This window comes from Ambystoma mexicanum (genome assembly GCF_040938575.1).
Source record: "Ambystoma mexicanum isolate Mex_15411 chromosome 12 unlocalized genomic scaffold, UKY_AmexF1_1 Mex_chr12_unloc.2, whole genome shotgun sequence".
In the NCBI taxonomy this organism is placed as follows: Eukaryota; Metazoa; Chordata; class Amphibia; order Caudata; family Ambystomatidae; genus Ambystoma; species Ambystoma mexicanum.
Window position 1 is genome coordinate 10986257 of NW_027182323.1, and position 24002 is coordinate 11010258.

The following is a 24002-nucleotide window of genomic DNA, read 5'->3' on the forward strand; positions in this document are numbered from 1 at the left end:
CTCCCCATCTGCTTTCTGTAAGCATTACTGCCTCGATATGAGCTCTAGGGCTGACGCTCAGTTCGGCCAGGCTGTGCTGAAGAACCTGTTTCAATAAGGGGTATTTCCATCCACCCATAGTTCCTGTAAGGAGTGCTTGGGAATCTCCCATAAGTATGGAGGAAAGGGGATGGGACGTAGGAGTATTACCAGGTTACTGACCGTAGGGACCACCTTACTCCTAGTCCATAGTCCCCTTTCCTCCATACGCCCGCCCGCCGTCCCCTCTAATAAGGTTCCTCTGTTATTGCTAATGGGTCTTGTACCCTGCGATATTAAAGGACTGATGGGCGATGCGCGGGGCGGAGCCAAGGTGGGCGGGGTTACGGCCGCGTGCCGGGCCCTGCGCAGGAAAGAGAGGGACACATTTTTGAAAAAAATGTCGATGCTTTTTACAAAAGTGCTCCTGTCCCGTCCCACAGGACGGAGAGATGTCCCATAAGTATGGAGGAAAGGGGACTATGGACTAGGAGTAAGGTGGTCAGTACGGTGAGTAACCTGGTAATTAAATCACCAGGTGGACGGGGTACGTGGCCTTTCTGTTTCAAGTTCTAGTAACAGTGGGGAGTGATCAGATATACCACGTGGAAGCAGGGACGCACTGTGTGCTTGGTACGACGTCCTTTCATCGCGGGATGTTTTTGCGGGGTTTTTACCGCGAATATTTTTTCGAAAAAGCCATCGAATGTTTTTAGAAAATCTGGGGTTTGGTAATAAAAAAAATATCGCACCAAAAAACCCAGTGAAAAAACATCCCGCAATGGAACCGTGTGCTTTATGGACATTCTGGGCTGGTAAGAAGTAGTCTATCCTAGACAGCGAGGCATGCACGCCTGAGTGGAAGGAGTATTTGCGTGTGTCGCTGTGTAGGTCTCGCCATACGTCTCAAGCCTAGTGCAGTGGCAAAGATGGCCAGTTTGGTGTTAGTTGTGGGATTTCTCCCTCTCATGTGTGTGCTATCTAGGGTGTTGTCCATTACTTCATTGAAGTCTCCACCTATAACCCAAGTGTCTGCCGTGTTTGAGGCAAGGATGGGAGTAATTTCTGCTAGTAGTGCCGGAGGAGAGTATATTGCCATAATCGCCAGGGTCTGGTTCCATAATGTCGCGTGTATATGTACATTTCGAAGGGATTGTGTCCTCTGACGTATTCCTTATCTTAGATATCTCTTTCCAGCTTTGCTGGCCTCGGAAATTTTTTCTCTCTAGAGGGCGCTGCGCGTCGACGTCCGCCGAGTCGATGTCCCTCGACAGCAGCCGTATCGACCCCGACGTCATCCTGCCTATAAAGGCCGCGCGCAGCGTCCGTTGCTCAGTTCCGTTTTTCCGCGCTTACTCAGTGCCTCGGAATATCGTTGCTCAGTTTCGTAGAGAATTATTCCATTTTCCTCGAGATATTCGATCCATACTCGATGGCTTCCTCGTCTGAACCGACGACCCCTCGGTCCGGCTTTAAAAAATGACGAGACTGTGGAAAAAAGATGTCGCTGACGGACCCTCACAGGGTCTGTCTGTGGTGTTTGGGAGCTGAACACCATTGTTCGGAGTGCGAGGACTGTATGTCCATGACCGCTAAGGCCCTGAAGGAGCATAGGGGGAAGCTGGAAAAAGGTAAGACTTCTAAAGCTTCGTCTTCCTCGGCGAAGTCGAGACATTCGTCTCCTCGTCACCATTCGCGCTCCAGGTCTCGAAGCGGGTCCCATCACTCCTCGAGATCGAAGCACTCGAAAAGGAGACGCCGAAGATCCCCTTCTTCATCCTCCTCTTTCTCTGTTTCACCTAAGAGAATCCCTTGCCCCACGAAACATAGTTCCCGGGCTGAATGGGAGGAATTCCGAAAAAATATGATGAGCGTCTTCGAGAAAGCGTCCTCGACCCCCTCGAAGACTGCCGAGAGCGATACTCTGGTCGAAAGACCCAAAGGTCTAAAACGCCGCGAGTCGCAGCACCCGGCGAAGGAAGCTTCTCGAGCGCGTCACGAACCCTCGAGTAAAGCAAAGACCTCGAATCCTTCTTCGAAGGTTCCGTCGACGAAGGTTCCGTCAACGCCGAGGTCGGTGTCTTCGACGCCGTTGTCGAATGGACCTTCGACACACGGGTCTGTCGACTTGACGTCATCCTCAACACCGGCTTCGACGCCAAGGAAAGTCACGGTTGCGGCGCACCCAGTGGCTGTTCCCAGGTCTTCGATGACGATGTCGTCGAGATTGTCGATATCCTCAAGCAGAATTCCGATTCTATCGAGGACCTCGAGGCCTCCACCTTTGTTTTCAACGCCACGTTCGAAGCCTTCAACGTCGACGACATCGATGTTGATTACAACAAGTTTGGCACCCTCTGCCTTGGAGATGGGTTTCACACCCTTTGTGAGTTCAGACCAATTGAGAACAATGTCCTCAATTATGGAATAGGGAGAACTATCTGACCAAGAAGAGACATTTGAGTTGCAGGGATCTGCAACCCCAGTTCAAGAGGAGTTATCCTCAGAGGAACGCAGATTAAAGGAACTCCATGATTCCTTACATGAGGCAAGTGGGTTAGACACTTCCCCAGAGGTGGAGTTCGCTAGGCCAGACCCGGGGGAGCATGCTGAAACCCCTTATAGAGCCTTAATGGCCAGAATTACAGAATTTATGGGGTGGTCAACACCTTCACAGGCTTTCCAACAGGATGACCTCACAGATATTCTTGATAAAGGTCCACAGGAGGATCCTTTAGTACCTTTTCATAAAGCTCTTCAAAGAAAAATAATGACGAACTGGGAAACCCCAGATGTCGTCCCGGCAGTAAATAAAAAACTATCTACTAAATACAGGGTATCTTCTGCAGACCCTGAGTTTTTGTCCAAACACCCATCCCCAGAAAGTCTGGTGGTACAGGCAGCATCTTCTACTGACATCAAGACTGCTTACCCTACCGTCCCACAGGACAGGGACGATAAAAAATACGATGCTATGGCTAAGAAAGTCTTTTCGGCATGTAGCATGGCGTTAAAATCTATTAATGCTACTTGCACCCTTGCTAGATTTAGCCATACACTTTGGGAGTGTGCTTCTACAGCGGCTGACTGCATCCCGGAGGGAGAAGAAAGGGAGGCGTTCCTAAATATCATAAAGGACGGTAAAGACGCTATGTGCGAAGCCCTCCAGACGGGCATTGACTCGGCTGACAGTATCAGCAGAGCAATGGCGGCAAGTACAACAACCAGGAGATTTGCTTGGTTGAGAAAGTCTGGTTTTGCCCCAGATGTGCAAGCCAGGCTCTTGAACATGCCATTTGATGGCTCTTCTTTGTTTGGGAAAAAGGCGGATGACAGTTTAGAAAAACTGCAAACATCAAAGGCAGCAGCAAAATCCCTAGGCGCTGCAATCCGTCAGACACCTTTTCGTCCCACAGGAACCTCTGCGAGAGGCAAGTCTTTTCGCTTCTACTCCGCATTCGGAAGAGGTAGAGGACAACCGGCTCAAAGGGGACAAAGAAGAACTACCCGAGGTGGACGGGTAGATATTCAAAAGCCGCAGCAACAGCAGGTGCCTCTTTACCATCGGCATCTGCATCAGCCACCCCAAAACCACTCTGAGGACTTCCCTCACAAGACACCTGTAGGAGGCAGGTTAACTCAACATCTGGCGGAATGGCAGGCTATCACGTCAGATGCTTGGGCATTGGAGACAGTTGCACAAGGTTGCTGCCTGCCTCTCCTACGCATACCTCAGAGTCATCCACCGGGGATCAGCTCTCAAAAAGATCCAGATCCGCTCCTCTTGCAGGAAATTTTAGACCTGCTAGAGAAAGGTGCCATAGAACCGTTACCTGCAGCGGAGAGGAACAAGGGCTGGTACTCCCCTTACTTTCTCATACCAAAGAAAGGCGGAGGACTGAGACCCATCTTGGACTTGCGAGAATTGAACAAATTCCTCAGGAAAGACAAATTCAAGATGGTAACTCTCTCTCAGATCCTTCAGGCCCTTCAGTTCCAGGACTGGTTGGTATCTCTGGACCTTCAGGACGCTTATTTCCATGTGTCAATCCATCTCAAACACAGGAAATACCTGAGGTTCGCAATTGGCAGCTCTCATTATCAATTTCGATTGCTGCCATTTGGGCTGACCTCCGCCCTGAGGGTCTTCACCAAGTTAATGTCGGTAGTGGCTGCAAGTCTAAGGAGGGAAGGGATTCACGTCTACCCCTACCTGGACGATTGGTTGATCAGAGCTGTATCTTCGGAACAAGCTCAGATCCAGCTAGATCATGCCACTCCCTTCACAGACTGGGCTTCTCCCTCAATTTAAAGAAGTCACAAATGATACCATCGCAGCGACTCCAGTTCATCGGAGCGATTCTGGACACTTCCCTGGGAAAAGCCTCGCCACCAGAGGTGAGGGCTCAAGATATTCTACAGATGGTCACCAAGTTTCAGAATGCCCAACGTCTCCCAGCCTTCGACTTTTTGAGGTTGCTAGGCCTCATGGCATCCTGCATTTTCCTAGTGCCAGAGGCTCGCCTGAGAATGAGATCCCTCCAGTGGGCACTGAGAACTCAGTGTTCACAATTCTCAGGGAGAATGACAGATCTTCTTCAGGTTCCCGACAGGGTGGCTCGAGACCTTAAGTGGAGGGCCTGTCAGGAGAACATTCTGAAAGGAGAGCAGTTTTGGCAACCCTGGCCGGAGATAACAGGATGCCTCACTCACGGGGTGGGGAGCCCACGCCAACGACTTGACCATCAGCGGTCGTTGGTCTCCATCGGAATCCAGACTACATATCAACCTGTTAGAGCTGATGGCCATCAGACTTGCGCTGAAGGCTTTTCTGCCATCTGTACAAGGAAATAATGTCCTGATAATGACGGACAACACAGTGGCCATGCATTACCTCAACAAAAGAGGAGGCGTAGGATCACTACCTCTGTGCAGAGAGGCAATGCAGCTCTGGTTTTGGGCAATCCAAGAAGGAATCTCTCTATCAGCAGTTCACCTAGCCGGAGAGAAGAACTTGACAGCGGACGCTCTGAGCAGGCAGAGCATAGTCTCCCACGAGTGGGAACTAGCTCAGGAAGTCCTTCAAGAGATCTTCGCCCTTTGGGGAACCCCTCAGGTGGATCTGTTCGCCACCAGTGTCAACAGGAAGTGCGATCTGTTCTGTTCAAGGGAATTTCCCCCGAGAGGAGCTCTGGGAGACGCGTTCATAGTGGACTGGAAGTTTCCACTCCTGTACGCGTTTCCACCTGTCCCTGTCATTCCTCAAATGATCAGGAGGTTGAGAAGATTCCGGAAAACCATGATCCTAATTGCCCCGGATTGGGCCAGGAGAACGTGGTACCCGGACCTTCTAGACTTGTCCATCTGCCCTCCAATTCGATTTCCACTCAGAGAGAATCTGCTCTCACAGAAGGGAGGTCAGGTTCTCCATCCAGACATCAAAACCCTCAACCTTCACGCTTGGCTTCTGAAAGGCTGAGGTACACGGATTGGGACCTCCCTGATGACGTTATGGAGGTGTTGCTTTCGGCAAGAAGGCCAGCAACAAAATCTTTATACCGCTGCCGTTGGAACAGATTTTGCAGCTGGTGTAGGGAAAAGAAGATCGATCCCTTTTCATGTGGTACACCAATGGTTTTGTCTTTCCTACTTTATTTAGCGAATTCAGGCCTTCAAGTTGGCACCATCAAGCGCTATCTCGCAGCGCTATCCATCTTTAAGCGCACTGCGGAAGAACCATCCTATTTCAAGTTACCCTTGGTAATACAGTTTCTAAAGGGGTTAACTAACGTTTATCCCCCAAGACCATTCCAGGTTCCCCTATGGGATTTAAATTTAGTCCTAACTTTCCTGATGGGCACACCTTTCGAACAACTCCACTCTTGTTCGTTAAGGTTTCTTACCCTTAAGACTGTTTTATTAGTAGCACTTACATCTGCTAGAAGGGTGAGCGAGTTACAAGCTCTTTCTTGTAAACCCCCTCATACAATCTTTCACAAAGACAAAGTTGTTCTGCAAGTGAAGCCTAATTTCCTCCCAAAGGTGGTTTCTGAATTTCATATCACACAGAAGATTACCCTTCCATCTTTCTATCCTCCTCCCCATCCGGGGAAAGAGGAAGAGAGGTTACACAGGCTGGACCCAAGAAGGGCTTTAAGTTTTTACATTAGTAGACTGGCTAGGATAAGACAAGCAGACCAGCTGTTTGTAGGCTACGCAGGTCACAAGCTGGGGCTACCGATAACTAAGCAAACCATTTCCAGATGGATTATTTTAGCCATTTTGTAATGTTATAAACTGGCAGGAAAAGAGCCCCCTCAAAATCTTAGGGCTCATTCGACCAGAGGTATCGCAGTCTCATCGGCCCTCAAAAGAGGAGTGCCGGTTCGAGACATATGTGCGGCTGCCACATGGTCGTCCGTCCATACCTTTACACGGTTTTACAACTTGGATTCCTCCTCCAGTCAGGAAACTAGGTTTGGAAGGGCAGTATTGCACTCTATCAATAAGAGGAAGCATGAAGTCAGTACTCCCACCTCCAATACCAGAATACTGCTATGGGAGCCTATCTAAGATAAGGAATACGTCGGAGGACACAATCCCTTCGAAGAACAAGTTACTTCTTACCTTGTAACGTTCTTTCGATGGGATGTTCCTCCGAGGTATTCCTTATCGACCCTCCCATCCATCCCCGCAGTACTACTTCCCTTGTTGTTGCAGCTTACGCTCCTTCAGGGTGATTAGTCTAGTCCAGAAAGAATTATTGTGGGCTACAAAATGGAACTGAGCAACGGACGCTGCGCGCGGCCTTTATAGGCAGGATGACGTCGGCGTCGATACGGCGGCTGTCGAGGGACATCGACTCGGCGGACGTCGACGCGCAGCGCCCTCTAGAGAGAAAAAATTTCCGAGGCCAGCAAAGCTGGAAAGAGATATCTAAGATAAGGAATACGTTGGAGGAACATCCCATCGAAAGAACGTTACAAGGTAAGAAGTAACTTGTTCATCTCCCACCAGTATCTTGAGTTATTTTGGATATCGCCAATGCAATCTCTTATGTACTAGTATTAGCACCCCTCTAGCCCCCATGGAGAAGCCTGCGTGAATCGCAGTGCGGTAATTGGACCTTTTGAAAAGGTTACATATCGTTCCAGCAAGATGTGTTTCAGTTAGGAGCACTATATCCGGTGTGTGTCGGTCGATATATTGCAGCACCAGACGTCTTTTAATGCTGGATCCTGCTGGATCCTCTTGGTGTCGGGTGCGCTCGATCTCCGCAGTTGGTATTTTCAGATTTACTTCCTGATTCGGTACCAAAATGTAGGCGATTGTTGCGGGTGATATTGCATGCTGGATCATGGCTTTTGGGGTCTGTCGCATCAGCATTTCCAGGATTTTAGGCAGGATACGGCTGGCGGCTCCGGAGCATGAGGAATCAAGTCTTCATCTCGTGCTGGCTAGCCACGCCCCTCACCGTTAAATGCTAGGTTATAATTACTTACATTTATGGCTGCCCGTTTGTAAAGCTGTCGCCCGGCTGGCCCGGCCGTCTGATGCAGCTTAAGTTAAATGCAGTTACGTGTAACTACAACCAGATCTTTGTAAACTTTCCCCCAGTTGCACCGCTCGAAGCAGACAAATATGAGTGTACCTTTTTCACTTTAGGACGGCCCGGGAACTGCACGCCACCGCCTTCTCATACCTCTGCGTCACGCCGTAGAAATCGATCCGCCGCTCAGGACTGTAGGCTCCCAGCTGCTCACAGACTGCTTGCAGCTTTTCACGCAGTGATCAGCACCTCTGGCTTCTTCTTCGCCGACGTGGCAATTTCTCCCTTGCGACTCCGGCACCTTCAGTAGTCCATGCCCCAGCTCCGCGGCTCCCGATACTCCACAGCTGGTCCTGCTCCCGACTCGATGCGAAAGTCCTCCCGACGAAGCGAATCCTCAGGACCACACAAAACGAAAATCCTCCTCTGCTGTGGCGGGCGTCCTTCTGCTGAAAGCTGAAAGTTCTTAGCAGCAGGATTCCAGCCACTTATATGGGGCTTGGCCCGCCCCTTTCTTTTGTCGCCCTTTGCGGGCTTTCGCAGTGCTTTGGCGCACTTGGACTTATCCCTCCCCCTTACCTAGGGGGGAGGGGGGAGGGAGGAGGAGGAGGACGCTGCCCCGGTTATCAGGGTGCCTCCTCCATTTTGGCTGTTTTTCCATCGTCACCTTCATTCTCACGGCTGGCACTCATATACCGTACATGATTGCAGTGTGAGCAGTAATGCTAGGCATTACATTACTTCTAAATCTATCAATAGAAGCGTGCTCTCAATTGAGCTTTTCTCATTGATCTATGCAGGAATAGTTATAAAGTCTCTTAACGCAGGAGCTGATTTAGCTAGCATTGCGGTCGTTCTTTTCTGTGTGGCTACCTGTTGTGTCAGTAGCAATGGTTTGTGAAAAGCAACGAAGGATTATCCGGCGCGGCAGAAAGGTCCTGCCATCTTGGAGTGAGGTGAATGATAGCCCTAGCCAATGTAATGGTAGAGGCATATGCAACAAACTGCTGTTGCTGTATATAGGATGGCCATACTGTTAAGCACTATAAGCATATCTCAAAGTTGAAAAAGCTATCTATAATGCATTATTTTCACAATGAAGGTAAGATGTCTTAGGTGGAAGTGACTTGTTATTTGATTGTATGCCATTACACTGCCTCGTTCAGGCCTTTTTTTATTACTTTTGCCATAGAAAATTAATTCCTGTTCTCTTTTTAGCAGTTTTTCTTCACTAATGGCTTGGTTATTACCTTTAATAACTTGTAACACCATCCATTTGAAATCTTCTTAGTTGTGGTTCATTTGTGTGAAATGTTTCACCATGGGGGCTTTTCCTATTTTGTTTTTGATACGACTTGTGTGTTCAGTAATTCTTGTTTTAATTTTTCTGTTTGTTTTTTCTATATATTTTAGGTCGCATGGGCAGGTGATCATGTATATGACATGATCCGTGTTGAAGTTGGAGAATTAGTTTTGTTTCGATTTTTTCATAAGGCCTATGTCGACCTCTTTGGATTTTGTTAGTTTGCATATAGCACAATTACCACATTGGTAGTGTCCCATAATAGGGTTGAGACCCCATAGGGCTGTTAGACTTTCTGCATAAGGAGCCTTACTGCCCAGTCTACTTTTGATAACACAGTTACCAATAGTGGTGCTTTTTTTGTATGCAAAATTTGGTCAGGCCCTATTAGGTTCTTTGGGACCAAAATCTTTCCAGTGTTTGTTGATTATATTTTTTATGGCTAAGCCTTGATTGGGAAAACGTAGACACACAGGGCCTAATCACGACTTCGGCGGTAACCCTTAAATCCGGCAGTAGTGCTAATATCGCCGGTTTTAAGGGTCTGCCAAATCAGGGCTTCGGCGGATTTCGTCCCAGCTCTGAGCTGGGGGGAACTCTGCCGAAAATTTGCGCTATTACCGCCGGCGAGAAATCCGCCGGCGGTAAGAGCGCGAAAATTCCCCATTGAGCCCAATGGGCAATGGGGCATTCCCGAATGGGCTCAATGGGGAATGGGGAATTACTTTACCGCCGAACTCGTGATCCGGCGCTATTAGCGCCGGGGAGTTCGGCGGTAGGGCTATTACCGCCGGCGGTAATGGCCAAGTCGTGATCCGGCCCACAGACTAGACATTTGTCTTTCTTGTGTGCCGTGTTTTCTTCCAGAAGTGCTTCTGTGTTATTATTATATGCTCTTTTTGCAGCTTTTTTCACAAAATTTTTCAGGTATCCTTTGTTTCTCAGCTTTGTGGTCAAAGTGAGGCTTCTTCTTCAAACGCTGCCTTTTTGCTACTATTTTTTGTCTTGAGATGGAGAAACTGGCCGAAAGGTAGATTATCTCTCAGATGTTTGACATGGTGACTGTTATAGTCCAGCAGGGAGTTTCAATCTGTGGTTTTATGGAAAGGTCTAACTAGCAGTTGGTTATTCTCCTGAAAGATGGTGATATTGAGTGAGTTTGTAGATTTGTTACCTATACTCATAGTGAATTCTTGGTGGCGATGCTGTTGATTGATCCATATGAAAGAATCTTCTGCTTTCTCATTTGAGCCTTCCCAGATGATGTGAATATCATCAATGTACCAAGTCCACTTGATGATATGATGTTTAAAGGGGTTGGTGGAGGCATAGGGGGTGGCTTCCTCGAACATCTCTACAAATGAGTTGGCTAGGCTTGGGGCCAATATCGCACCCATGGCTGTGCCTTCTATTTGTTGGTAATATTTGCCTACAAATTCAAAGTAGTTCTTTGTAAGGAGCCTTTTCTGTGTACCACATAAACGTATTCGGGACAGGGTTTAGATTGGTTCTGTTGTGTAGTATTTCTTCAACCACTTCCAGTGTGGCTTGTTGAGGGATGTTCGTGTATAAAGACACTGGGCCTCATTACAACCTGCCAGTCCGGGACCGTGCAAAATCCGTGACGGCGGTAAAAACGTTTCCGTGTCCGCAAGGTTGCGGAAAAAGCGTCCGATTACACGCTGTCGGTCGCGCGCACCACACGGACTCGGAAACGTTGTTACCGCAGTCACGGAAAACCCCACGGAAATGGAAATAACGCAGCCACAAGTGGCGCAAAACCCGTTTCCCCCTCCGCCGCCACGGACACGGAACCGGAAATGCCATGATCGCCAAAACAGGAAACAGAGAGGCGGCCATCATCGAAAAGCACAATCCATTGCCATGCAGAGCCAGCACAAGCACAATCCTAACTCTGAGAAGCCAAAAGGGACCACCAGCATGTCTGCCAGGATTCCTGCTCAGAGGCAGCGCAAACAGCGCTTCAGCGAGGCGGAGCTAACCGTCTTGGTGGAGCACATTGTGGACAATGCTGAGATGCTGTTCGGCGCCGACCAACGGCGTGCCACACAGCAGCGGAGGAAGGAGGTGTGGGCCGAAGCTGCACGCAAGTGCACCGCTGTGGGCGTGGCAGTGAGGAGCGTGAAGGACTGCCACAAGCGGTGGGACGACCTGAGGCTGAGGGTACGCAACCTCATTTCCACGCACCGCCAACGCAGCAGTGGGACAGGCGGAGGATTCCCTTCCCCACTGAGGCTGCAAGCATGGGAGGAGCGTTGCAGCAGCGTCCTCCACCTAGAGGGAATCCATGGGATCGGGCAGGCTGAGGCAGGAGTGAGCCCACCTGCAGATGTCGGTAAGTGCCCAAACATGAATGCCACATGTAAATATGCAGTTGTGAGTACTGGCCCAAAGGACCCATTAACAACCCCTCCCCCAGGCAGTGCATGTGTGGCCCAAAGGACCCATTAACAACCCCTCTCCCCCCAGGCAGTGCATGTGTGGCCCAAAGGACCCATCATGATCCGTATGGCAACCAATATCACTGAATGCATACACCAGCAATCAGATGCATGTGACTAACACTATTCAATGTACAATCTTAATGACGCATGTGATGCACCCATCTGCCACCACAACAACACTAATTGCATGCCCTTTGTGTCCCCACAGCCGTTTCAAGTGACAGTGATACTGCACAACAGGCCAGCCAATCTGCACCGGCAAGTACATTAGCCACCGCCACCACACAGGAGGATGCTGCCGGCAGTTCTGCACCTCTGGCCACATTACCAGCCACTACAGATGTGCGGCCCACCACCACCACCGACATCCCCACCGTCTCCACACTGGCTGAGTCTAGACAGGTGCCACGGGAACCTATCATGGCCACCCAACACAACACCGAAGGCAGCAGCACTGCAGAGGGGGCGGCCTGCAGTGATAACAGTGCCCCGCAAGAGCACTCGGAAACTGGGCCACAGGGTGAGATGCCCACATTGGAAGACCTGGGCTCCTTCCATGAGCTGGGGTTCAGCCCCACTTCACTGGGGAGTCCCATGAGGTCGCCCACCCCATCCATGGCCGAACTGAATGCCCGCATGCAGCGGATGGAGGACCAGCAGGCTACCCTCACCCAGCTGGTGGAGAGGCAGCTAGAGGAATCCAGGCTGCAGAGTGAGAGCTACAGCGCCTCAGTGCGTCGCCTGTCGAGGTCCATCGGACGCTTTGCGAGCACTATAGTAACCCTTGCACGCCATGTGCGGGAGGGCAACGACCACACCTCCAAGCTTGTAGAGGCCATGTTGGTTGGCCAACAGGCAAATCTGGCATGGATGCCCTCAATCCCAGATTCTGGCCAATCAAACACAACCACCCCATCCAGCTCCACTACTGCCAGTCCAAGGAGGCGCTCGAGTAGGCTAACGGGACCCTCGGGCAAGGTTGCACAGGCACAGAAGCGCACACGGAAGTGATGGCATGTGTGTGGGGCAGTGCAGGACACATGTGGACTACAAGGGCGTGAGAGGGGTGGGCACGTTTGGGTTGTGGGGTAGGTAGTTTTGGGGATTGAACAATGGGCTCTGGGTGGGGGTGGGCACGTTTGGGTGGTGGGGTAGGTAGTTTTAGAGGTTTGAACAATGGGCTCTGGGTGGGGGTGGGCACGTTTGGGTGGTGGGTGGCCCCGGGTGTACAGCTTCCCTAACCAATGCACCTCCTTCCCTGTTGTTATTACATCAATACATCACCATTTCAAATCAAGACATACATGTGTGGACATTGATCATTTATTTTGCAGTGCAACTATTAATTCATTGTCGTCACCATGTTTGTGCATTTCTGTGAATGTGCTGTGACTCAAAAGTAAATGCGAATCAGGGCATCCCGTGCTCTCTGGCCATCATGTGGACCCCCAGGGGGAGGCGGTGCCATCCCATCCCCATCTCCATCCCCATCCCCATCTCCATGCCCATCCCCATCCCCATCCCCATCTCCATCTTCCTCATCTGCGTCTGGTGGCATTGGGATGTTCCTGCGCAGGCATATATTGTGCAGCATGGCACATACGAACGTGATTTTACCCGTCTTCACTGGGCTGTACAGCAGTGATCCGCCAGATCTGCTCAGACAGCGGAAACGGGCCTTCAGCAGTCCAAATGTCCTCTCAATCATTCCACGTGTGCGGATATGTGCCCTATTGTATGCCTCTTCATGCCTGTTCCTTGGTCTCCGTACAGGTGTCGTCATCCATGGCGTGAGTGCATATCCCGCATCACCTACATGGGATGTAGATGGGGGAACATGTCAGTGTTTGTGGCATCATGTCCTCATCTGCTGCTGTGCATTCTTGTATCATCATTCATTCATGCATATGTACCATGCAGTGTATGGAGGTATGTTTTGGGCATCACGATGTATGTCGCTGACTCCATATGGGCCTACACATTAACTTGCATGTTTACTGTGCCCTGCGGGTGACATTTGATTGTGTGCATGTCACGGTGCAGTGCTGTCCACACATGGCAGAGTGACTCCACTGTACGGAAGTAGTAAATACACGTCGTCTCATTTACACGCCTCTCGTGCTTTTTGAGGCAGTGTTTCAATTGAGGGTGGGTGTCTGCAGTGGCACAGGGTTCATGGGACAGTGACGGGATTGGCTGTGCCAGCGTGTGCACGGGCACATTGTGGTGCCCTGTCATGTCTTCCTTCATGATGTTTGGCATCCGCTGTGTATTTGGTAGATGGAAGGGTGGTGATGCATGTGGGGTCACAGCGGGACACTCACAATGCTCATTGGCCTGGACACACACACACCACTCCGACAGGGTTGTAGCATCGTCAGCTGTACTCACCCAATAGCCATGTGCTTTGTCCGGCATAGCGTTCCATGTACCGTGGCAACGTGGAATTCCGCAGTACCATTGAGTCATGTGATGAGCCTGGGAAACGTGCGCAGCAGTGTGTAATCAGTTGCATGGCATCACAAACCATCTGGACATTCAAAGAGTGATACTGTTTCCTATTGCGGAACACCGCCTCAATTGCATGTGGTACTGTCAGCTCGACGTAGGTGCAGTCAACTGCGCCTATGCAATTTGGCATGCCTGCTATGGCATGGAAGGCCAACTTGGTGGCAATGACCTCGGGGAGGGTGCGGGGTAGGGCTATGTGTTCCGACACATGGCGCAACAGGGCATCCAGTACCTGTACCAGGATTTTGGAGAAACAGGGTTGTGATATGCCGTGCAGCTCACCAACCGTGTGTTGATAGGTGCCAGTGCCAAGGAAATGCAGTACTGAGACAACCTTCAAGAGGGGGGGGATGGCGGTGGGGGTGTCAATTAGGCTGCTGATGTTGTCCTCAATCATGGCGGTGATGTGCAGGATTGTTGCACGGTCCAGCCGGTATAGTGTGTGGATCTGTCCTGGGGTGAGGTTCCAGGGTGAGGCCCTGATGCGTGGTATTGCTGGCTGGCGGCGGGGTCGGGCTGGCTGGGCAATGGGGTTTGCCATAGCTGCAGGGTTGGCTGGTTGCCGCATGCGCCTCCTCCGCCTACGCCTCCTCCTCTGCGCCATTACTGCCACCATGTGCAGTGCTGCCTGTTGGTTGAGTAGGCCCAGTCCCAGTGCTACTAGACCTGCTGCCTGCATGGTTTTGTGTTTTGTATTGGGCTGGGTGTGGCCCTTTTTTAGGCTCCCAGTGGCCTGCTAGGTCCAGCTGGGCTGATCTGGTGCACCTGTGCCCTGATTCAGTTCAGCAGGCAGTGTATAACGCCATGTTCGCGGTGGCGGCGGTTCCGCCACCGTGATCACGGTATTTGCGCCATTTTTTTGCCGGTATTTCCGTGTCCGCGCTAGTTGTGATGCTCACAGTGTTTCGTGTTGACGGTAACGGAGGGGTTTCCGTGCAGACGGACTTAACGGGAACCCTATTTCCGCGGTGGCGGTTTAGGGTGGTGCTATTACCGGGGCTGCGGGTCATGATTGGGCGGACATGGAAACGGTGCCGGTATGTTTTTACCGGCAGTGTTAATTCCGGACCGGAGTACTTGTAATGAGACCGACTGTGTCCAATCTTAGAAGAGGATTCTTTTGTGGATTGAAGTGAGTGTTTTCAAATTTTCTTATAGCATCCGTAGTGTTTATATACAATGTCATGTTTTTTACAAAACCTTTCAGATAATGGTCAGCGTACTTTGGGAGAGACACCATTACCAAATGTATGCCTGCCATGATGGGTCTACCAGGTGGTTTAATAAGGGTCTTATGTATCTTGGGTAGACAGTAGAATGTAGCGATGGATTATTTTCTATTGATAAGGAACCCTGCTTCTTGTTTACTGATCATCCTCTCTCCTCTGCTTTAGTAACTTATTTTCAACAGTTCTAAGCAGGTTGGGGGTAGGATCAGTGGTGAGCACCATGTAGTATTCCATCTTTCCAAGTTGTTTGAGGCATTCATCTATATAGTCCTTTCTGTTTAGAATAACTATCCCTCTTCCTTTATCTGCTCTTTTTATTAGGATATTTTCATTATTAGCTAACTGTTATGGCTGTTTTTGCTGCATTGCTCAGGTTTTGGAAAGCGTTTATATTTTTAGATTCCAATCTTTCGATATCCGTTACAACCTTCCATTCGAGCACCAAGGTTTCTGGAGAATGGCTAGTAGAAGGTGGGTAAAAGGTGGAAGGTGCTCGAAGGCCTGTGCAGTTAGTAGAAGCAGGGGTATCTGTATTCTCAAGGAATTCTTTAATGTGCATCTTTCTCATATATTTTTGAAATTCACTCTGTAATTCAAAGGGATTGTGCTCTTTAGTGTACACAAAACCCAAATCTTTGTTGAGGGTTTACTCTTCAATTGGGCTGAGTGTGTAATCGGAAAGGTTCACTATGATCTGTTCCCTCTGCTGGTCTTGTCTCCGGTTGTCTTACCATCCTCCTCTGTTCCTCTGTATACAAAAGGTCATGTGGATGAGTGCCTACCTCCTCTCCCCGTACGTCTAGCTGTTTGTCCTCTGCCTCTGTTGCTGTTCCAGGTATCATTGCGTTGGTCCTCCTTTTCACTACTATCATTGCTTGTACAATACGATGTAGCTCTGAATCTCACTCTCCCGTTTTTGTTATTCGGACCTTTCTGAAAAAGGGAGCTGTTGTTGTAGCCCTCTTTTGTGTAGGGGAAAGCCTTTTCATGACTGAACTTTGTAATATCTTTTTTGAGTCTTTGTATTCTCTCTTGCGTGTTAGTTTGTTTGCATTCTTTAATTTCTTTTTCTATTCTATTTGTTTTTTATAATTATCTACAGGGACTCGTTTTCTGATGTCTTCTTCTATTTTTTTAGATCTATTTCAATCTTTTGTGTGCTTTCTTTAGCTGTATCGATGATGATACGTACGTGGATGGAACGGGCGACGTACGTGGATGGAACGGGCGACGTACGTGGATGGAACGGGCGATGTACGTGGATGGAACGGGCGACAAATAAGGATGAAACGGGTGGCGTATATCGACGGAACCTGTGAAAAATATCGATGGAATGAATGAAGTGTGTAGATGGTACTGATGAAATATATGGATGAAGTGCATAAAACAACCCAAGAATACCCGGAAGGGATCGGAGTGAATAGAACAGATTTGTATACATGAAACGGATTGGAGTGCGTGGAGCAGATTGGAGCGCGTGGAGCAGATTGGAGCGCGTGGAGCAGATTGGAGCGCGTGGAGCAGATTGGAACGGACTGAGTGCGTGGAGAAGATTGGAGTGCGTGGAGCGGACTGGAGTGCTTTTGGAATGCATGGAAAGTTTGAAAGAACCTGTAACCCATCATATCATATCACCACGCTTACTCTCTTCTTTACACCATCATTCAACTAGAACACAGAGATACTATAACACCATTCGGTATAACTGTTCTCATACTAACATTCTCCTGCATACCTCCCATCACTCTAAGTAAACACTGCTGGTTACACACCCCCCAGCCAGGCGTTCTCCTCAGGCCTAACGCAGCCACATTCGGTCTGGATAAATCCTGCCAGAACGAACACATACTCCTGATCTCTCAACCACCACACCTACCGCTATGAAGCAGCTATTACACGAATACAACACCAGCTGCACACTTATCCGGTGCTCACACGCACCTTTGACTCTCTCTACTCTCTCGGCTGACCTGAACTCCGGTTCCCAAGGGCGTTCAACCTACCAGCGCCTTCAGACCATACCAATGGTACATAAGGCGCTATATAAATGCAAAGTAACATAACATAACATGATGAGAATTAACCAGTCTCTCCCGCAGCAATTCGCAATATAACTCCATTGGGTTATGAATTTGGCGTTGGCTAGAAAAGTCTTGGTTCATTATAAACGATTATTCACTGCAGAAGAGATTTGTTTTTAAGATATTCAAGTATGATTTATCCATGGAGCTCTGTCCAGATCAATCTTTTACGTAATTGGACCGCTTCATCCCAATCATTGGGCTTTTGGTTGGTTTCTCTCAGTTCGCTGTCATTTAGGATAGAGATAGCTGTCATCAGGGCTGCCACATAGTCATCACTAAATGCTAGCGTTCCGGCCATTGTGGAGAGATCCTGTAACAAGTACTAAGAGTGAAGCAAGTTTGTCTGTACCACCTTGAAATCCTGTGACAATGGTTGTCACACTGTATATTATTAAATGGAGGGATTATCATAGATATGGGGACATCTCCCAATAGCACTCTAACACTTTCCCGGTTAAGATATATAATATAAGCAATAGGGGTAAGAGAATTTGCAGCCTGTGTAGTAAGCAGTCGTAGACAAGCTACTAAGCTATACATTTATTAAATTCAATATATATATTTTTTTAAAGTTCCATAAGTAGAACAATCCAAAATGGAATATAATGGTTAAAAGTATTATGAAATACATTCTCAGATAGTAACTTTGGTAACGCAAATCTCTACACCGCTATGTTTAGTGGTCTAACTAGTATATCTGATAGGGGTTCTCCATCTACCAACCCACTTTTCTAATTGCGACATGCTATTTCATTATGCGCCTGTTGAGATGAAAGCCAGCTGTTTTTTCATGGCTGCTAATAACATGGCACGGCGGCTAGGACGTCACTATTCTGCATGACACAGGGACTCTGCTCAGGTTAGGCAAACGTTATTTATAGCCTGCTAGAAATGCAGAGTGTACTACACTGGCAATTACCAGGTATTATTATTAATACAACTATCACAGGTTTTGTTAAAGTTGCCCTGCAGGAGTGCGTACTCAATGAGGAGAACTACAGACCTCCGCACAGAGAACTTACAAAAGATGTATACATGCTCTGGACAGCATCCCCAGTGAGTATGATAGAATATCACAGGCATGTGTGCTACAGTTATACTCATGTTAGATACTCCAGGCTGTATTCAATTTCTCCCCTGTTCAGGTTAGAAAACTTGATATCCAGGTGAGAAAATTAAGTGGTCGGATTCTAAGAGTATTTTATAGGTCTGGATTTTGGACCCTGATTGTTAAAGTGAAAGTAGTCTCAACAGCACTGTGCGCAATAAAAGGCTATCTGAATACCATACTTTTGTAAAAATTGAAAATAAATTCCTTAAATCTATTTTGAGTTGCTCCCACAGCACCCGCAAAACGTTTTTATATTAATTCAGGGATGGGGCTTCTAAAGCAGGAAAACTTAAATATGGATTTTCGATATGGTCAAACTATGAAGCCTTTTAACTCAGACTATTAGTTGTGATATCCTTAGTCACTCTTTGTGTAAGCATAATAAATGGCTCCTTCCATGAAAAAAGATATCATAACAATGGAATGTAGTCACCTTCTTGAGGAGAAATGCTAGGAAAGGATAGAGCCCCGACAAGGAATGCTTTAAGAAGTATTATGAAAATGAATTCCTTTTAGTAGCGGCTTCACAGAGAGCCTAGTCAGTGTAGTATTAAGCCCTGCGTTTGGAGCAGGCTTGGGCGTTAGAGATCTGCCAGCACGAGGCTTGGCAGGCCTGATTAAAAAGCGCCTCAGCAAAGGCTCGGGGCTTTTACAGCACAAACCCACCCCTCCATGCAGGGATTAGCACCATTAGCACCAGGCTTGATTTGTTGGATGCCAGTTTTTCTCTTAGAAATGATGTTCCTTTTGAAGGGTGGGTTCAGAGGCCACACACCTTTACAGCAAAGGGAAGATCAGGCTTTTTCAAGAAGTCACCATGGATATGCAAAAGTGCCCGGAAGCAAGTACTTTCTCTATCCATAGCAGTTTGAAGACATGAGCAGCGCTGGCCTAGGGTTTGGGAGGGCTTACGCCCTCCAACTTTCAAGCAGAAGACATCACTCTGCTTTGATGACCAGCGTGTGTAGATGGCAAGAGCCTGTCAAATGTATCACCTCAAAGAGGGCAGTGTATTTACTTACGTTTTACCAATCAGTAACGTGACTGCGGCAGCAAACATACAGTGGCAGAGGGCAAAACCCTGCCTAGGCAATATCAATACACCCCCTAGGATGAAACTAAAGGGTTAACTGATGGGATCCGTTTTTAAATGGCTGACACCGCCATCTTTGTGAAACTAAATAGCCTCGAATTGAGGTGAAAGATGCATCTAATGGGCCAAAGGAAGTTGAAATAGCTATTCAGCCTTCTGGGCTGAGGCGTCAACAGTGCAATGGGTTAAATGGCACCACCCATTAGCAGCTTTCAAAACTACTAGCCAGTCCCCCCAAAACCTTGAGCCTTGCTCTGCGCCTGGTTGAAGAGGGAGCAGACAGGAGGAGGCAGCGGCGGAAACATAGCAGGGAAAGCCCACAGCTGCGGCCCCCACCCACAGGCTTCAACCACCACACCAGCCATACTGGTCCCCACACTTGGGCCCGCTTTCCTGCCCCCTCCCCAAGGTCCCCCCAGGTTTTCCTGAAATAAGGAGCCAGGACCAGTTGTCAAAGGTAGAAGTCACAATGCCGCAGCAAGCTTTATTGAGCATAAAGCCAGGAGTTAGCTTACAGGTGATCCTTTTCTCAACCACGCCGCAGGATTCTGCGCTGGGCATGGCTTCCTAAGCCCTCCCTGCCCCCTGTCAGCGTCCAGAGGACCCTGCCAGGTTTACCCCACCCCTCCCTATTCTTTCCCTCTCTACCCACAGCCATTTTCCTTATTTTTCTCCCTCTTTTCACATTCTATCCTTCTATTCATCGGTTTTCTTTCTTCACATTCTGTTCTTGTATTTCAAGTTTATTCTCACTTCACATTCTATCTTTCTATTCATAGGTTTTCTTTTTTCACATTCTACCCTTCTTTCATAGTTATTTTTCATACTTCCCTTCTATCCATTCGTTTACCCTTTTACATTCTAGCATTCCTCACCACTAAGGACCTCTTCCCCCTTCTAACCCATTCCCTAGTTCTGCCATTGCCCAAGTATCTTCACTCCCCCATGCTTTCTGCCTCCTTTTTTGTCCTGTCCTTTCTCCCCCTACTATACCATTTTTCAATTCATCATGTTCCCCAAATGCCTAGAATTCCCTCCCCAATTCCTTCTATGCCCCCATCTGAGTGCCCACTGCTTTGCCTGCCCCCCCCCTTCCTTCCATTGCTAATCGATTCCATCCCCAGGACCCTCATTCCCCCGGACTTCCAATACCCCGAACCTCAAGTCTATTTAACTACCCAGTTCTTTCCAGTCCCGAACTCCTTGCGCCCCCAACGCCTTTCCATCTCCCAACTCTTTCCCCATTCCCCAACATTTTCCCATTCCCCAACTCTTTCCCATTGCCTGACTCATTGCATTCCCCAACTCTGTTCATTCCCCTCAGTTCTTTCCATACACAATTCCTTCCTTTTCCCCACTTCTTATCCATTCCCCAATCCCTTTCATTTCCCTAATCCTTTCCTTTCCCTAATTCTTCCCGTTCCCCACTGTTTTCCTTTCCCCCATGACTTCCTGTTACCCACTACTACCCCTCCCTTCCCCATTAGTTTTCATTCACCCCTTAGTTAACCTCCCATTTGCTTTCATTCCCCTTCTCACAAGCTTCCCACCCCCCTAACGTTGGAGTTGGAAGGACTTCCAAGCCCTCTACCCCTACCCCTTTCCATGGGCCTCCCCATAGTCTAGTACTCCTGAGCGCCGTTCCTTCTAAGCTAGTGGCTGCGCAGTCCCCTTGTGGTATCTACCAGCGCTTTCTTCTCGGATCGACCTGTGACTCCGCCATGACTCTCTGCTGGTTACTGGCAGCAGAGTCCCCCCCCCAGTCACCTGGTCCCGGCTTGGCCTACAACTAGGGACTCTTGGTAAACCAACCACTTCACATCATACACGCGCAACAAACATTCACGCCCAGGATCAATGCATACAAGAAGCCTCCCGGACTATGGCCGGAGGCGTGACACACTATGGGGGGACAACAGTCCCCGGCCTTCACCCCAGCGTATAGGCATCACAGATTGTAACGTTAATGCAACTTGGCTCCTTACCCAGAGAGCCCTCCTTTCTCAGGCAGTTGCATAACAGACTATGTTTGACCTTATACCCATTTGGCACAGTACTCTGTGGCATTCTGCAATGTGGGAGGACACGGAACCCCGGCCCTCATCCTCTTGTGAGGGCATCTGAAGTACTGCTGTTACAAATAATATTACTGTTTTTTTTAAATTCAGCTCTCGTTGCTTTGGGCTCCTGGATGAATCTCAGAATCTCACTGTTAATTGCCTGCACATTTTTGGGAGTTCACAAAGCATGGCCTCACTGCCCTATGTAGTCCCGATCCAGTGGGCATCCCAATTATTCTTGTCCCATACTTGCTTTCCTTGTTCATACCCATCACTTAAATCAGGGGCCCTTGTACATCATGACTCATCTAAGGTACTGTGTTAAAAAAGCACTGTTATTTCCATTGTGGAAACCACAGAAAGCCCCAGATACATGCCCAAGTCTACCCCCTCCTCCAAGCCACTTAAACCCCCTATTGCTTTCACATGTACCTGTTTGGTTCAAAGGTGGACAACCTTACACTTCGCCTGGGTAGTTACTAAAATTGGCAAGTACACTCAAAATTAAATTATGTAGTGACATTACTCCCAACTAAATTAGTAAAGAACATGCATGGTCTTGCACCCCAGCTTTCACCCTTGCCACTCCATGGGTAAGTTTGGGCCAGTAGCCCTTCCCTAAAGGCCCCCCTTAACTAAGGTACAAGCTAAGGTATCAATAACTAGGTGCAAGGAAATAATGTTACAAAACCTTTCGTTTAACAGATGGCAGGAATTTGCCCACTATATATTACTCTCATTAGGAATCGGGGTTTTCATATATCTCCCTACAATTCACAGTGCTCCCTACTTTAAATCATTGGGCGTAATTATCCCCACTCCCAGATCTTATCTGGGGCCCTTGACTGAATCTATGGCCTAACAAGCATAAGGTGGCTCAGCACGAAACCCCACATACCTTGCACATTGCACCATGCGCAGGAATTTCAGATAAACGTCCGCAAACACACTGCAACTGATGTTGCCTGGTAAGTCAAGAATTCAGATAAGCGACTGAGCAATCCCAGGACCCCCAGATGTGAAATCGGGGACCGGAAGAAAATGTTGGTGCGCCAATTCATAAATAAAATACTATTCCCTCAGCATGTTTTAAACATCCTCAAAGAATGGCTGTAAGGGTTTATTTTAGTACCTTCATTTATCAAATTAGTTCCTGTTATTATTAGGACCACTCTAACCCCACCACCACATTTGTAATTGATCTTGTGATATTTTCCTGAACCCCGAATATAAGACAATTTTTTTGCTCATTATTGTTCCCCGACTGCCTGGTTCTAAATTGGAGAACGCAACTCGGGAAGACCCGAAACATGCGAAATTTGGACGCAAATGGGAGTGTGTTCCCCAAACGGGGTGACACAAGACACCATCGGATGACTACTATTACTCTACGGAGTCGGGGCCTGCGCCTCGAATGTGAGGGCTACTGGTGGAATACACTAGCCTCCCCATATCCGCTCCCCCACATCCCACGCTCTGGGTCACTACCAATACCAGAACGAGTTTGGGCGCACCCCTGGGCACCCAAACTCACAAGGTACCTTAAATGGTTGTATGCCAAAAGATCGACAACCAAAGGGTCGAATGGTCAAAGGATCGACACCAAAGGACCGAAAACCAAAGGATCGAATTATTATTTATTACTTTTTTTTGGGGGGGTGGTCCCCCCTCAGCCCCTGTTTTTGTGGTAAAAAACACTTTTTTTCACTAAACGAAAACCCCAAAAAAAAAATACTATTAAAAAAAAAAATGTGATCCTTTGGTTTTCGATCCTTTGGTGTCGATCCTTTGACCATTCGACCCTTTGGATTCGATCCTTTGACCAGACACCCCTTAAATTGCATTGAATAGTGTCATATTTCCAACATCAAGTAGTTGGAATCTGGGTTGGGGACTTTGGCAATTCACGGTATTACTGGACATTTGAATGTGCGTGATTGCTAAACGACAATACCGGATACATAGTCACACTGTGAAACCCTGCATTATCGCAGGGACGTTCAAACTCGATGCCTACTCCCAACCAGTCTACGATTGCGACAGGGAAAAAAAACACTGTTGTAGGTGGTGGAAATCGCTGGATGCGCACTATTCCAAGGTACTGGTATGTCCTCCGTTGGCCCACCGCTGCCCCCTGGCAGGACCATACCAACCTCAAGATTGGGTTCTCTAAGCTCCCTTATGGCACATGCTTTCTACCCCCCTCTGCCCCCCCCCCCCCCATGGATTTACTGATTCCCCTTGGACTGGTGCTATTGCCCTAGTGGTCATGACAGAGTTATGTTTAGGACAATTCATTAACTAAAGCCCACCCGTGCAGCGATTCCCTCATTACGGGAATGGTGTGCTTTGATAAAACACAAACCGTGCCTCTGGTGGATGCAGCGGTCATGACCCAGTGCGCTATGAAAACCCAAAGCAAATGCTGTGATCCTCCTGTGATTAGACGAACGGTTACCCACGTATTGCAACCTCTATTACCTTTCTTTAACCAACCATGGGCATGAGTGCCCCTGTATAGAAGCAGTAGCCCAGGGGAACACATCAGGAGAAGGCGAAACAGAGGTAAACACCTGCAG